We start from the raw sequence: 12,676 nt of genomic DNA, 5'->3' as shown, positions 1-12,676 counted from the left end.
TTAGACTAGAATTAGACCAGCGTTACCCAACCTTTTTCGACCCAACGCCCCTTTGCAAAATCTTTTTGTGCCCAATGCCCCCCTCAGATTACGTATATGCCAATGCTTCCTATTCTTCCCTTAAAATATGAGTAATGCATAAAAGGTATTTTCAGTTATTATTACTGATCGTTTTTATCATGCCTTTTTATTGCACTTAGATTACACATTGAATTCTTAGTATGATTTATTAATATACGTACATAGTTATAGAAAAGTAAACATCACAGAAACAACGGGTAGCGAGTGTGTCCCATTCCTGAAGAAAACCAGTGAATGACTGTCTGCGTCACCCGTTTGCACACAGCACTCATCCGTTGGAAGAATGCGCCCTCCACCAATACACGGGGCTTATAAAACACTCTCTCGTGATTGGTTCCAACATCCCTCAAGACAGCATCGGAACATTACCTAGTGCCGGGGCGTGGCTAATATCCCCATTCCTTGATATGTCACTGGCCGTTATTCAGAATTTCTTTACTAGAGAGCACACACTATTTATAGTGTTATTTCCATGAATTGAGACTATTAAATACATTCTAACTGGGGACAAAACAGTTTAAAAAATAATGATTTGCGTATTAAATAAAATTAAACTTAAATGCTTCAACTGTCACATCAGACCGCCAAATGTCAACGCCCCCCCTAATGAACCCAAACACCTCCCTAAAGTTTGTAGTCACGCCAATGCCCCCCTGAAAGGCTGTAACTCCCCACAGGGGGGCGCTACCACCCACGTTGGGAATCACTGAACTAGACTAATTCACAGCTAACAAAACTAAATGGCTACTATTCATCATGGCTATATTATACATCATGGCTGTATACTGTAGTCAGCATAGATTTTGGCATTCCGCAATGTTGAATTGAAAATACCCCCCATCCCATTCTGATGCTTCCCATAAGCTCATTTCAAAACAAAACCTTACAAAACGTATAGTCCTGAACTCAGAAACACTTGCTTAACAAATTCTTCCAAGCTACACAGGAAGTGGATGGGACTGTGAAAGACCAACCCAAATGGTGTTTGCATTTTGACAAATGTGTAGGGCAGTACAATATCTCAGAGAGGAGGTCAGGTCTCCTGCTCCTCTGGTGCATTCACTATAGCTGCGCAAATTCCCTGCTTTTTAAAGTTTGATAGAAATATCTGTGGGCTATAGGTATGTTCTTAAACCACAAGGTTTTTTTGCCTATTAGTGAATGTTGCCTCTGAACACCAGGAGAGGGCTATTGCGCTATGGCAGGCTTCCAATCCTAAAAGCATCTGGTTAGCCACTGGGAGAACCCAACGTCTGGACTAAAGCAGTCTTTGCCCTGATTCAGCAAGTGAAAGTTGTTTGCCCTCCAGTCTTTAACAGCCCAAGAAAGAGGCAGACGCCAAACCGGTGAAGCCTTCTTACCCGCCAAGAGAAAGTTTCGCCTCTCATGAGAAACTGTCTTACACCGAGTCACACCATTGATCCCACCAGTTTGGGATACTGGATTTCTAGCAGGTGTGATGCTGGACCCGAAACTGGTAGATGCTCACCAGCGACCCTCTCGGATTTCTACCTCTTTGCTAAAGGCGCATGAGCCTCGCCAGAGGAAAACTGACGGGGGGGGGCGGAGGGAATGCTCCTGTCTTGAAGAAGCGAAGGCAGTCCAGAGGCGTGGAAAATGGAGAAGTGGAGAGGAAGGTCAGGAACGCACATTCTCAGTGGGGCCTGTCGCCTGAAAGAAGCTTGAGAGGGAATGGGGAAGCAGAAGTCCCCGCTGCCGCGCACAGGCAACTTCCAACTTAAAGTTCCAGCGTAAAGTGAATCACACACACCGGTGAATCAGCCCCCCGCATTCTTTTCCCAAGGAGGCGTTGCCGTCCGTGAGAAACCGCCAAATATGGCGAAATGTTGAGGCGCTTCTTTTTCGCCTCTATTCGCCCAACACCATCACAGCCTCCGGCCACGGGGCGCTGTTGGGGGGCATTTATCGGCGTGGAACGCTTGCGCGGAGCTCGGGGTGACTGGGGAAGACTTTGGTTTCTCGGTAGCCCGGCCCCATCCTGCACTCCTTATCCGTTCCCCGAGCGAATCAGCCCAACCAAATTCTGGAGAAACGGGAAAGGTTGTTGCCCTTTGTGGACACTTGCGAAAGCCTCGCTTCCCTGCCTCTCTTTTCGGCCGCTCGGACGAGCGGAGCAGGGCGGGGTGGGTGGTTTGTTTACACAGAATACTATTTTCTGAGCAAGGAGGGATTTCCCGCTATCAGGAAGTGAGCAAGGAGCTGCTGGCACCCACGCTTCACCTCAGGCGTTGAAGGGCCGTTTTCCGAACAAGAAATTCCACGTGGGACCGAAAAAGCAAATCCCTGTAGGTTACCACGTGATTCACACATGCAATAGGTGTCTCAATGTATACAATACACAGAGTGGTCTGCAGGGCCCTGCGTGCAGCGCTTTTTTTGGGGGGGCTATTTCACCTTTATATTATTAAACAGCAGCTACATTTTCATGGCCACAGCCCTGACCTTACAAGATCTGAACAGGGTGGTTCATAACAGATGCTCTTGGACGTCACTGATTCATAGGGTGGCCATAAGTCGTAATTGACTTGAAGGCACATAACAACAACACATTTTCATGGGGGGAATAAGAGAAATGAAGAGTGAAAGGGAGGCAACAAACTAGGATTCAGCAATAGCCATTCATTGTTAGTATTATGTTTCAAAGATATCCTCTCACCTAACAATGTATATTAATAACTGGAGGGGCCCTCCAGCTCACAGGGATCCACTTCTGCTTATTGTTGTCATATATTTAGGTACAAATTCCATGTGTGAATACGCATATATTGCAAAGTCAGAAGCATCCCAAACCTGAGATTGCAGGGGCAGGCCCTAGTGATGTCAGTAAACATGATATATTAAGCATCAACCACAATTGCTTGGAGCATACAATTCAAACAGACATTTCTCTTATTGGAAATTAAGATAAAAATCTTAGCAAAGAGATGGAGCCTGGATAGGGAACATTTAATCTATTCTACTTGCTTCTGGCAAGAAGGGTTTAAGTGTCCTCAGACCAGGCCAGTCACCAGAAGGCCATTGTGGGAAGAAAGGAGCCTAGTGTTGTGGAGAGGTTAGATGGGAGCGCTCAGGAGTAAAGATGGATACCATGAAGGCTGCAATTCTAAACATACTTATTAAGGGACTAAGCCTCATAGAACTCAATAGGACTTACCTCTGAGTACATACAGTTTGGATTGTGCTGTTGGTAAAGCTTAACTAGGGATCCTCTGCAAAGATATCCATATCCAAGCAGCTTGGCACCCCCCTGCCTGGAATGCCCTCCCCTACCGTTTAACATGACTGCTCTGCTGGTCAACGACCGAAATAAATTAATTATTATTATAACATGACTGCTCCAAACTTCTTTATAGATTTGCCCCTTCACTTCAGAAAGAGGTCTGCGAAATGAGTAAGAGTAAGAAGATTATCCTTTCCTGTCTACCCTGTGGGCTGCTATAAGCTCACTTTGACAGCCAACTCAATTCCAGTGAATAATAATTGACAGAAAACACACATGGTTTGGTCTACCTTCACAAGCAGCAGCTTGGGAACAACAATTGAAGCCACACTCCCAGTATGTAAATTCTCTTTTACCACTATTGGGCAAGAAACAAACCATCATACAACCAACAAGGTGGTTTAAGGAGGTTGAGCTGAGCGCATGGGACTACTGTTGTTGTTTCTATGGATGTAAGGGAGGACATTCTGCAGAACAGGCGGAGGATAACAATGTGTATGTTACAACGGCTGTGAAGGCAGATGAAGGCTGCAGCAGATAAAAGACTTCCAAACATCATGGTATCCATGCCATTGGATCAACGCCTTTTTCTGTCAAGATTGTGTGTTGATCGTCGTGCACCAATCTCCCCACATAAAACAAATTCACGCACAGGTGTCTTCCAACACAACCAAAACAAAAGCCCCATGGCGATCAGCGAATGGCGATGGGGGCAGGACTGTGAAATCCGGAAGCCCCTAGTCATGGACCAGCACATGGGCGGTGGATACAGACTCAGTTGTCCTGGCTCAAGGACCGAGGCAGTTGAGTAGTTCAGCAGCTATATCCACAACTGAGCAGTCCTATTCAGGATCCATTCTGCTCATTTCATATGGGGAGGGGGCTAGAAAAGGTGCCCTAAACTTAGTCTGCCTCATCTCTCTCCCTGACTGGATCACCGTGTCCAGTGGGGTCACCACTTAGCGGTTGCAAAAGACAAATGAACTTTGGAACGTGGAATATACGGACATTGCTGGACAATACAGATAGTGAACGTCCTGAACGCAGAACTGCCATCATCGCAAGGAAGTTGAGACATTTTAATATTGACATAGCAGCACTCCAAGAAACTCGAAGAGCAGGAGGGGGCAATTGAAGGAAGAAAAAGGAGGTTACACCTTCTTCTGGAAAGTACTGCCTGAACAAGAATGACGAATACATGGAGTAGGCTTTGCTATCAAAAATGATCTTGTGAAGCTCTTGTCAGAAGTTCCTACTGGCATTAATGAAAGACTCTCAACTCTCCGATTAAAACTCGCCAAAAACCAGCAGGGAACTAGTCTAAGTGCCTATGCACCAACATTAGATGCTGATGAAGACATCAAGGGGAAATTTTATACCCAGCTGGACACCATCTTATCAGAGATACCTAAGGAGGATAAAATTATCCTCCTGAGTGATTTCAATGCAAGAGTTGGGCGTGATTTTGATTTATGGCCAGAAACCATTGGGAAAGAAGGAGTTGGCAATAGCAACCTGAATGGAATTCTACTTCTGACTAAATGTGCAGAGCATAATCTTGTTATTACAAACACACTCTTTCACAAGAAAGATAAATTTAAAACATCATGGAAGCACCCTCGGTTGAAGCACTGGCATCTCCTGGATTACGTAATTGTCCGTGCCAGAGATCATCGTGATGTACTCCTCACTAGGGCCATGACGAGAGCCGATGACTGCTGGACAGATCACTGATTAATTTGATCCACTATGGCCATTAATATTGTTCCTCAACGTAGGCTCCAAGGAAGAAAACCAAGGCGTAAAATGAACATCCACGCCCTTCAAGATCCTATTAAGCGAGCCTGCTTTCAAACAACTCTCAAGAAACATCTACTTACGGAACTCCCTGAAAACGTCAAGGAACACTGGAGTAAACTGAAGACATCCATTATTGCAGCATGTGAACAAACTATTGGATACCAAACTAAGAAACATCAGGACTGGTTTGATGAGAATGATAGTGAGATTGACAAGAAAAGGAAAGCCTTCCAGACATGGCAAAAAGACATTAACTGTGCTACTAAGAAAACAAATCTATGCCAGTGCAAAGGCTGAGGTCCAAAGAAGAACTAGAGAACTTAAAAACACCTGGTGGATAAAGAAAGCTCAAGAAATCCAGCATTTTGCAGATGCTCATGATGCACGGGGCTTTTTTAATGCCACAGAGGCCATCTACGGACCAACAAATTATGGTATAAATCCTTTACGCTCAATAGATGGTACCAAACTTCTAAAGGACAAAGAGTCTATTGCACTGCGTTGGAAAGAGCATTACCACAACCTCCTTAATCGTAACTCTTATGTGGCTAGTGAGGTCTTCTTGCAAATCGCACAACAAATCAGAGATGAGCTTGCAGTATCCCCTAATTTGGATGAAGTCAGTAAAGCCATTAATCAAATGAAAATAACAAAGCTAGTGGTCCTGATGGGATTCCTGCTGAAGTCTTTAAAGAAGGTGGGCCTGAACTTACACAACAACTTCATAAGCTTATCAAAAAATCTGGATGAGGAAGGAGATCCTGGAAGACTTTAGGGATGCCATAATTATCACTCTTTTCAAGAAGGGTGATAGAACAGATTGTGGGATTGTGGGATGCTCTCTTCTAGCTACTGCAGGTAAAATCCTTGCAAGGATCCTCGCAAATTGCCTCCTACCTATCTCAGAAGACATCCTCCCTGAATCCCAAAATGGTTTCTGCCCTTCCAGGGGGACAGTGGACATGATCTTCACTGCACGACAGCTTCAAGAAAAATGCAAGGAGCACAACCGACCTCTGTATATGGCATTTATTGATCTGACTAAGGCCTTTGATACTGTAAATCGAACTGCTCTCTGGACCATCCTTCTGAAAATTGGATGCCCTGATAAATTTGTTAATATTTTGCAACTCCCCCATGACAACATGACGGCAACAATTTTGGATAACAATGGCTCTCAAAATGATCCGTTCAAAGTGGGATCAGGCATCAAACAGGGATGCGTCATTGCTCTGACCTTATTTGCTATTTTCATTGCCATGATTCTACAACTTGAGGGGAAACTTCCCACTGGCATGGAAATCACATATTGAACAGATGGAAAGCTTTTTAATCTCAGTAGGCTAAAAGCAAAAACTAAGGTAATTACAACCTCCGTCGTAGAACTTCAATATGCCGATGATAATGTAGTCTCTGCACATTCAGAGGAAGATCTTCAAACTATCCTAAATGTCTTTGCAGAAGCATATGAAAAGCTTGGCCTCTCACTTAACACCAAAAAAAAAAGTGCTTCATCAGCAAGTGCGAACCAATTCCTCTGTAGCACCATCAATCCAGCTTAATGGTGCGACGCTGGAGAATGTCGATCACTTTTCTTATCTTGACAGCCGTCTCTCTATAAAAGCTGACATCGACGCTGAAATTCAGCATCGTCTGAGCTCTGCAAGTGCAGCATTCTCCCGAATGAAGCGTAGAGTGTTTGAGGATCGGGATATTCACAGGGAGACCAAAATGCTTATTTACAAAGCCATTGCACTACTGACCTTACTGTACACCTGTGAAACATGGACCATCTATAAAAGCCACTCCCAACTTCTTGAAAGATTCCACCAACGCTGCCTCCGGAAAATTCTGCAAATTACTTGGGAAGATAGGCGGACTAATGTTAGCATATTGGAAGAAGCAAAGACCACCACCAGTGTTGAAACAATGATCCTCCAACATCAACTTTGCTGGACCGGCCATGTTGTTCGAATGCCTGATCACCGTCTTCCAAAACAGCTACTTTACTCCCAACTTAAGGATGGAAAATGGAATATCGGTCGACAGCAAAAGGGGTTTAAAGATGTTCTCAAAGTAAATCTAAAAAAATGTAACATGAGCATCAGAACTGGGAAGCCTTAGCCCTTGAGCATCCCAATTGGAGGTCGGCCATTATCAAAGGTGCTATGGACTTTGAAGAAGCATGAGTACAGGGTGAAAGGGACAAATAAGCTAAGCAGAAGACATGTCAAGCAAATCCTCATCGTGACCATCTTCCATCTGGAAAGCTATGTCCTTACTATGGGAGGCTGTGTGGATCCAGAATTGGCATCCATAGTCACTTACGGACCCACTGTTAAAGACCTTACCCTGGAAGACAATCTTACTCGACCACAAGTGATCGCCACTGAAATGAAATGAATTAGGATGTAAGGGAGTGATGTTAAAGGTAAATGAAATGCAAACAGAAAAAGAAAAACAAAAGACAGCGATGATTTCATAAATGCAATACCATACCAACCACAACAAGATTCCTATGAATAAGACAGAAAACTCAGCATCCCACAACCAGTCAGGATTCCTAACCAAAACCAAAACTAAATAAATCCTGGCAGCCAGGCAGCCAAGATCACAGAAATCCCCATGCAGCACAACCTGACCAGAGGCTGCAGTTAATGCAGAATGCTGTGGCACAATTGTTGACATGAGTAAGACTCTATCAGCACATGATACCTCTCTGAAATCTGCACTGGTTGCTGATTTGCTACCAGGCCAAGTTCAAGGTGTGCTTTCCATATTAAGGGTGCCACATAGTACTTGCTCTGCTCTTGTCAGAAATCAGTCCTTTAGTGTGGCAGCACCTACTCTTTGGAACTCCCTGCCTGTTGACATTAGGCAGACACCTTCATTGTACCCTTTTCAGCACCTGCTAAAAACATTTTTGTTTAGGCAAGCCTACCCAAGCATGTAGAAGCTATAGTATTTTTTATCTGATTTTAACTAATTGTTGATTTTATTATTTTGAATGTTTTAAATACTTGTCTTTAACTGTTTTTGCCAATAATTTTATTGTTTTAATTCCTTCTGTAAACCACTTTGAGATTTTTTACAGTAAAGTGGTATGTAGATATTGTAAATAAAATACATTAAAAAAAATTGGAGTTACTGTGGCCTTGGGTCTCTTTTCACTTTTAGGAACAAAGGCGTGCATTATACTGACTCAAGCCATTTGGTACCATATCGTTCAGTACTGATGACATGAACTAGCATTGGCTCTCCAGGCTTCCAGGCAAGAGTCTTTTCCAGAAATTGAATTTTGGACCTTTGCACGCAAAGCATACTAACTCAAGCTATTTGCTACCATCTACCTCAGTACTGATGAAATGGACTAGCATGGTAATAGTCTCTCTCAGAGATTGAATTTTGGACCTTTGCATGCAAAGCATGTGCCCTACCACTGAGCTACAACCCTTCCCCTGTTTTAAAAAAGTATCTTTTAAAGTTATTCTTTTCAATTCACTAAGGAATGCACACCTAGGGCAGATCCACACCTTTCATTTAAAGCATATTCAACACACATTTGAAGCACGTGAATCACACCACAGAATCATGGGAACTGTAGTTTGTTAAGGGTGGTGGGAACTATAACTATGAGGGGGAAACTACAGTTCCCAGGATTCTTTAGGGGAAGTCATGCACTTTAAATGTGAGTTGGATGTGCTTTAAACTTATTGTGTGGATCTACTTAATAAACTTTGCCTGCATGTAAATTGTTTTAATTAATTTTTTAAAATGAAAATGAGCTATAAAGTTTACTGGGTGACCATGAGGTACTCGCCAACTCTCAGCCTAATCTGCCCCTCAGGATGAAAAAAAAGAGGAAACCATGACCACCCCAAGGAAGAAGGGCACACTTAAAATGTAGAAGAAATAATCATGTACAACCATAGTGTGTTATCGGGACATAATATGAAGAAATATTTATGTAAGCATGACTGTCAGATATGTTCCACTTTAAGCTGTTTATACTTGTTTTTATGATTACTGGATTTTAAAGGGATTTATTTCTTATTGTGAGCTGCCTTGGTTTCTAGTTGGCAACCCTACCTCATAGGGTTGTTGGAAAGACCACACACACGCACACACGTTGATTGTCAAAACCAGTTGGTCATTGCAGAACATTAAAAAAAAAATCAGTATTAGTTTCCTACATAATAAAAGCAGTGATACCTAAGTAAAAACTGCCTAACTGGTTTAAAAAGAGGATTAGAGGGGGAAAGAAAGATTTATAATACAAACATAGTTCTTTGCTATATTCACTCAAAAGTTGTATTAATTTACAGCACAATCCTAACCATGTCTACTCAAAAGTAAGTCCTGTTGAATTCAGTAGGGTTTACTCCTCGTATGTGGGATTCGCATTGCAGCTTTACTTCCAGAAAAGCCAGTATTGCATTAAATCTTCATATTGGGAAGGTTTTCAAAACACTGCCCTCTTCAATAGCACAGGAAAATTTAAACTTGCTTTACTCCTGCACACAAGAAAGAAAAAGACTGAAAACTATATACTTACTCAATTGATGAGATTATCATATAAATAGGAAAAAACAACCAGTTTCTGGATTTGCAGTGGGGCCTAGGTACTGCCTGGAGATCAAGAAATCCCTTGTCAATCACAACCCTGACTTCACTTATTGGCTACAAACCTGAAAGAGTGGTGTTAGAGCAGCCAGCTACAGCTCATTTAAGAAGTTTCGGGGGGGGGGCTGATGTTTTGGTGTATATCTCTTGAACCAGACCACCGAGAAACATAGGGTTTTTTTTAATGAAAGCTGAGAGTCCAGAGATTAAAGTGACTCACCTAGAGACCTGGAAAGGACCTCAAAAATCCAAAGTTTGCAGGCGAAAACTGGAGACCTGGCAACCCTAATAAATGTATACACACACATTTTCGTACACATGTGCGCACGCACACACACATACAGGCATTGCTTCATTGAGCAATACTTGGAGACCAACTTCAGGAACGTGTAAACTGCCTTTGTTGAAAAGTAGCTATTTTTCCTTTCACTGGTGGGTCCAGAGCTCATGTTTAGCAAACAGAGACCTCACAGTGGGACTCCACAAAGGTTTTAAAAAAGGTTAAAAAGATGGAAGAGAGGGAGTTTCCGGAGAAACGATGGCCTCCCCAGAAAGGGTTGAGCCGTTGATCGCCTTAATCCAAATTATTCCTCTTGAGAGAGCTCTGCAGTCAGAAGCGGACATTCCAGACTTCTTTACATGTGGGTGTGGTATAAAGCCTATACTAGGGATTCCCAAACTGTGGTCCACGAGCTTCATTCAGGTGGGCCATGGCATGTCCACAACAAATATTCATATTGATTTTTAATTGTATTTTATAGCTTCTTTCATTTCTTACATTGTTTTTAATTGTGTTACAATTTGAATTCAGTGTAATACAATGAAATACATATTGTAGTACTATAACAGACAATATAAGAAAAAAGAATAAATATACAATTAAAATTCATACATCAGCTAGCACAGCACACTACAGTCACTACAACAGGCAGAAAAAATATTAAGCAGTCCATCAAGACCACCAATTTTCAAGTGGTCCGTGGGAAAAAAGTTTGTGAGCCACTACTCTTTACTATACATTATATAGTATGACCATATGTAAAATGTAGTCCAGCTATGTTGATCTATTCTAACATAAGAACATAAGAAGAGCCTGCTGGGTCAGACCAGTGGCCCATCTAGTCCAGCATCCTGTTCTCACAGGGGCCAATCAGATGTCCACAGGAAGTCAGCAACTAGGACCTGTGTGCAACACCATTCTCCCTTCCTGTGGTTTCTAGCAACTGGTATTCAGAAGCATACTGCCTCCAACCATGAAATGAGAGCATTACCATCATGGCTAGTGGCCACTAATTGCCTTATCCTCCATGAATTTGTCTAATCCAGTTTTAAAGCCATGCAGGTTTGTGGCCATCACTGCCTCCTCTGGGACCAAGTTCCAAATTTTAACTATGTACTGCATGATAAAGTACTTTTTTTGTCTGTCCTGAATCTTCCAACATTCAGCTTTATTGGATGTCTGCAAGTTCTAGTGCTATGAGAGTGGGAGCAATGCATGCTCAGAAGTTGCTAGGTCTGGGCCACTGGAACATGGCAGCAGGCTGCCAGCACAGTTTCCCCCCCCCCAAAAAAAAACTGTTGGGAGACTTTCCCCCTCACTCCACTGGAGGATATTCAGAAAAACAGTTCCCATCAATTTTGCCACCTGAAAATAGGGTGGAGAAGTTTGGGGGCGCATTTTTGCTCAGATCCAGTTATGTTTGGCCCAAATATCTTAAATCTTCCTGTATTTTTGTTTTAAATTTAAAGGCAGCAAGTTGAAGAAGGAACATTCAGATTTGATCAGGTTAGCGGTGATGAGGGGAAAACATAGAAAGCTGCCTTTTACTGACTCAGACCATTTGTGCACCTTTCTCAGTATGGTCTACACTGACTGGCAGTGACTCTCCAGCGGACTTTCAGCATGCAAAAGCAGATGCTCTGCAACTGAGCTATGGCCCTCCAGAAGCTGTTATGTTTAACCTTCCAGACCCCCATGCTGAATTCCCAGTTATCACCCCCTCCAAATTCCTGTTATCACCATACCTGTATGCCCCTTCCCCACCCCCCGCTAACAGCAGTTTCAGAGGTTGACTTAAATTGATGGGATTGCAAATGGGAAGGATGAAGCAATTCCATTGCCCAGATTTGGGGGGCCCTCCTCGCTTTCCCACATGACTGCCCTAAAGTAAAATGAAGAATGACTGCTGTGACTGACCAGGCAGGAATAGACAGGGTAAGGCAGTCTCTGAGATAATCTGATCCCAAGTTGCTTAGAGTTTTGCATACTAACAAGAAAACCAAAAACTTGGCCCCAGTAGCATATTGGCATTCAGTGCAGGTCTTTTAGCAACTCCCATCAGCTCTGTCCAGCATGGGAAAATGAAGGAATTTCTGTGCTGACTGGAGCTGATGGAAGTTGTAACCCAAAACATATGGAGAGCATCAGACTGGGGAAGGCTGCTCTGGTGCTAAATCCATGATGGCTCACTCATACACATAAACCACTTGATAGTGCAATCATTAATTGATGAATAGGAACCAAGGCTTTGGTGACTGGCCGCAGCTTCCCAGGATATGTAGGAATGTCTACGGCAAAGCACACGCACACAAAATTACAATCATATGACAATTGGCATGCAGATTTTTCCATGGTATTTCCTACATGGAATGCGCTTCCATGGAATAATGTTGTAATGTGCAAAGTGGCCCTTACTGTGACCTCAACACACAGTTTAGTTTGAGTTCAGGCCTCAGTGGAGTTTGCAGCACATTCCTATGCATGTTTACTCAGAACAGTTCAGTGGCATCTACTGCTGTTGGAATCCTAAAATCCTAACCATGTCTACTCAGAAGTAGGTCCTATTGAGTTCAATGGTGTTAAGATGGCATCAGGGTTAGTTATTTTCAGTGACAGATCTCACATTGCAATCCTATGCATGTCTACTTGGA

At 42.9% G+C, this 12,676-nt stretch overlaps 1 protein-coding gene across 6 annotated transcripts in view; it reads right to left on the bottom strand.

Annotated features, from left to right (window-relative positions):
- Nucleotides 1-2,225, bottom strand: part of OSMR (oncostatin M receptor) — a 97,865-nt gene extending 95,640 nt beyond the window's left edge. For 5 of the 6 annotated variants that reach the window (XM_061616816.1, XM_061616801.1, XM_061616825.1 and 2 more), the window contains exon 1: nucleotides 1,443-2,225. The gene's annotated coding sequence lies outside the window, so the exon portion shown is untranslated. Of the gene's footprint in view, nucleotides 1-242; nucleotides 466-1,442 lie in introns of those variants that run through there. The other variant, XM_061616809.1, reaches the window with a different exon arrangement.
- Between the last annotated feature and the right edge of the window lie 10,451 nt (nucleotides 2,226-12,676).

This window comes from Rhineura floridana, chromosome 1 (genome assembly GCF_030035675.1).
Source record: "Rhineura floridana isolate rRhiFlo1 chromosome 1, rRhiFlo1.hap2, whole genome shotgun sequence".
In the NCBI taxonomy this organism is placed as follows: Eukaryota; Metazoa; Chordata; class Lepidosauria; order Squamata; family Rhineuridae; genus Rhineura; species Rhineura floridana.
Note: the sequence above shows the minus strand (reverse complement) of the source record. Positions and strands in the feature narration are given on the sequence as shown.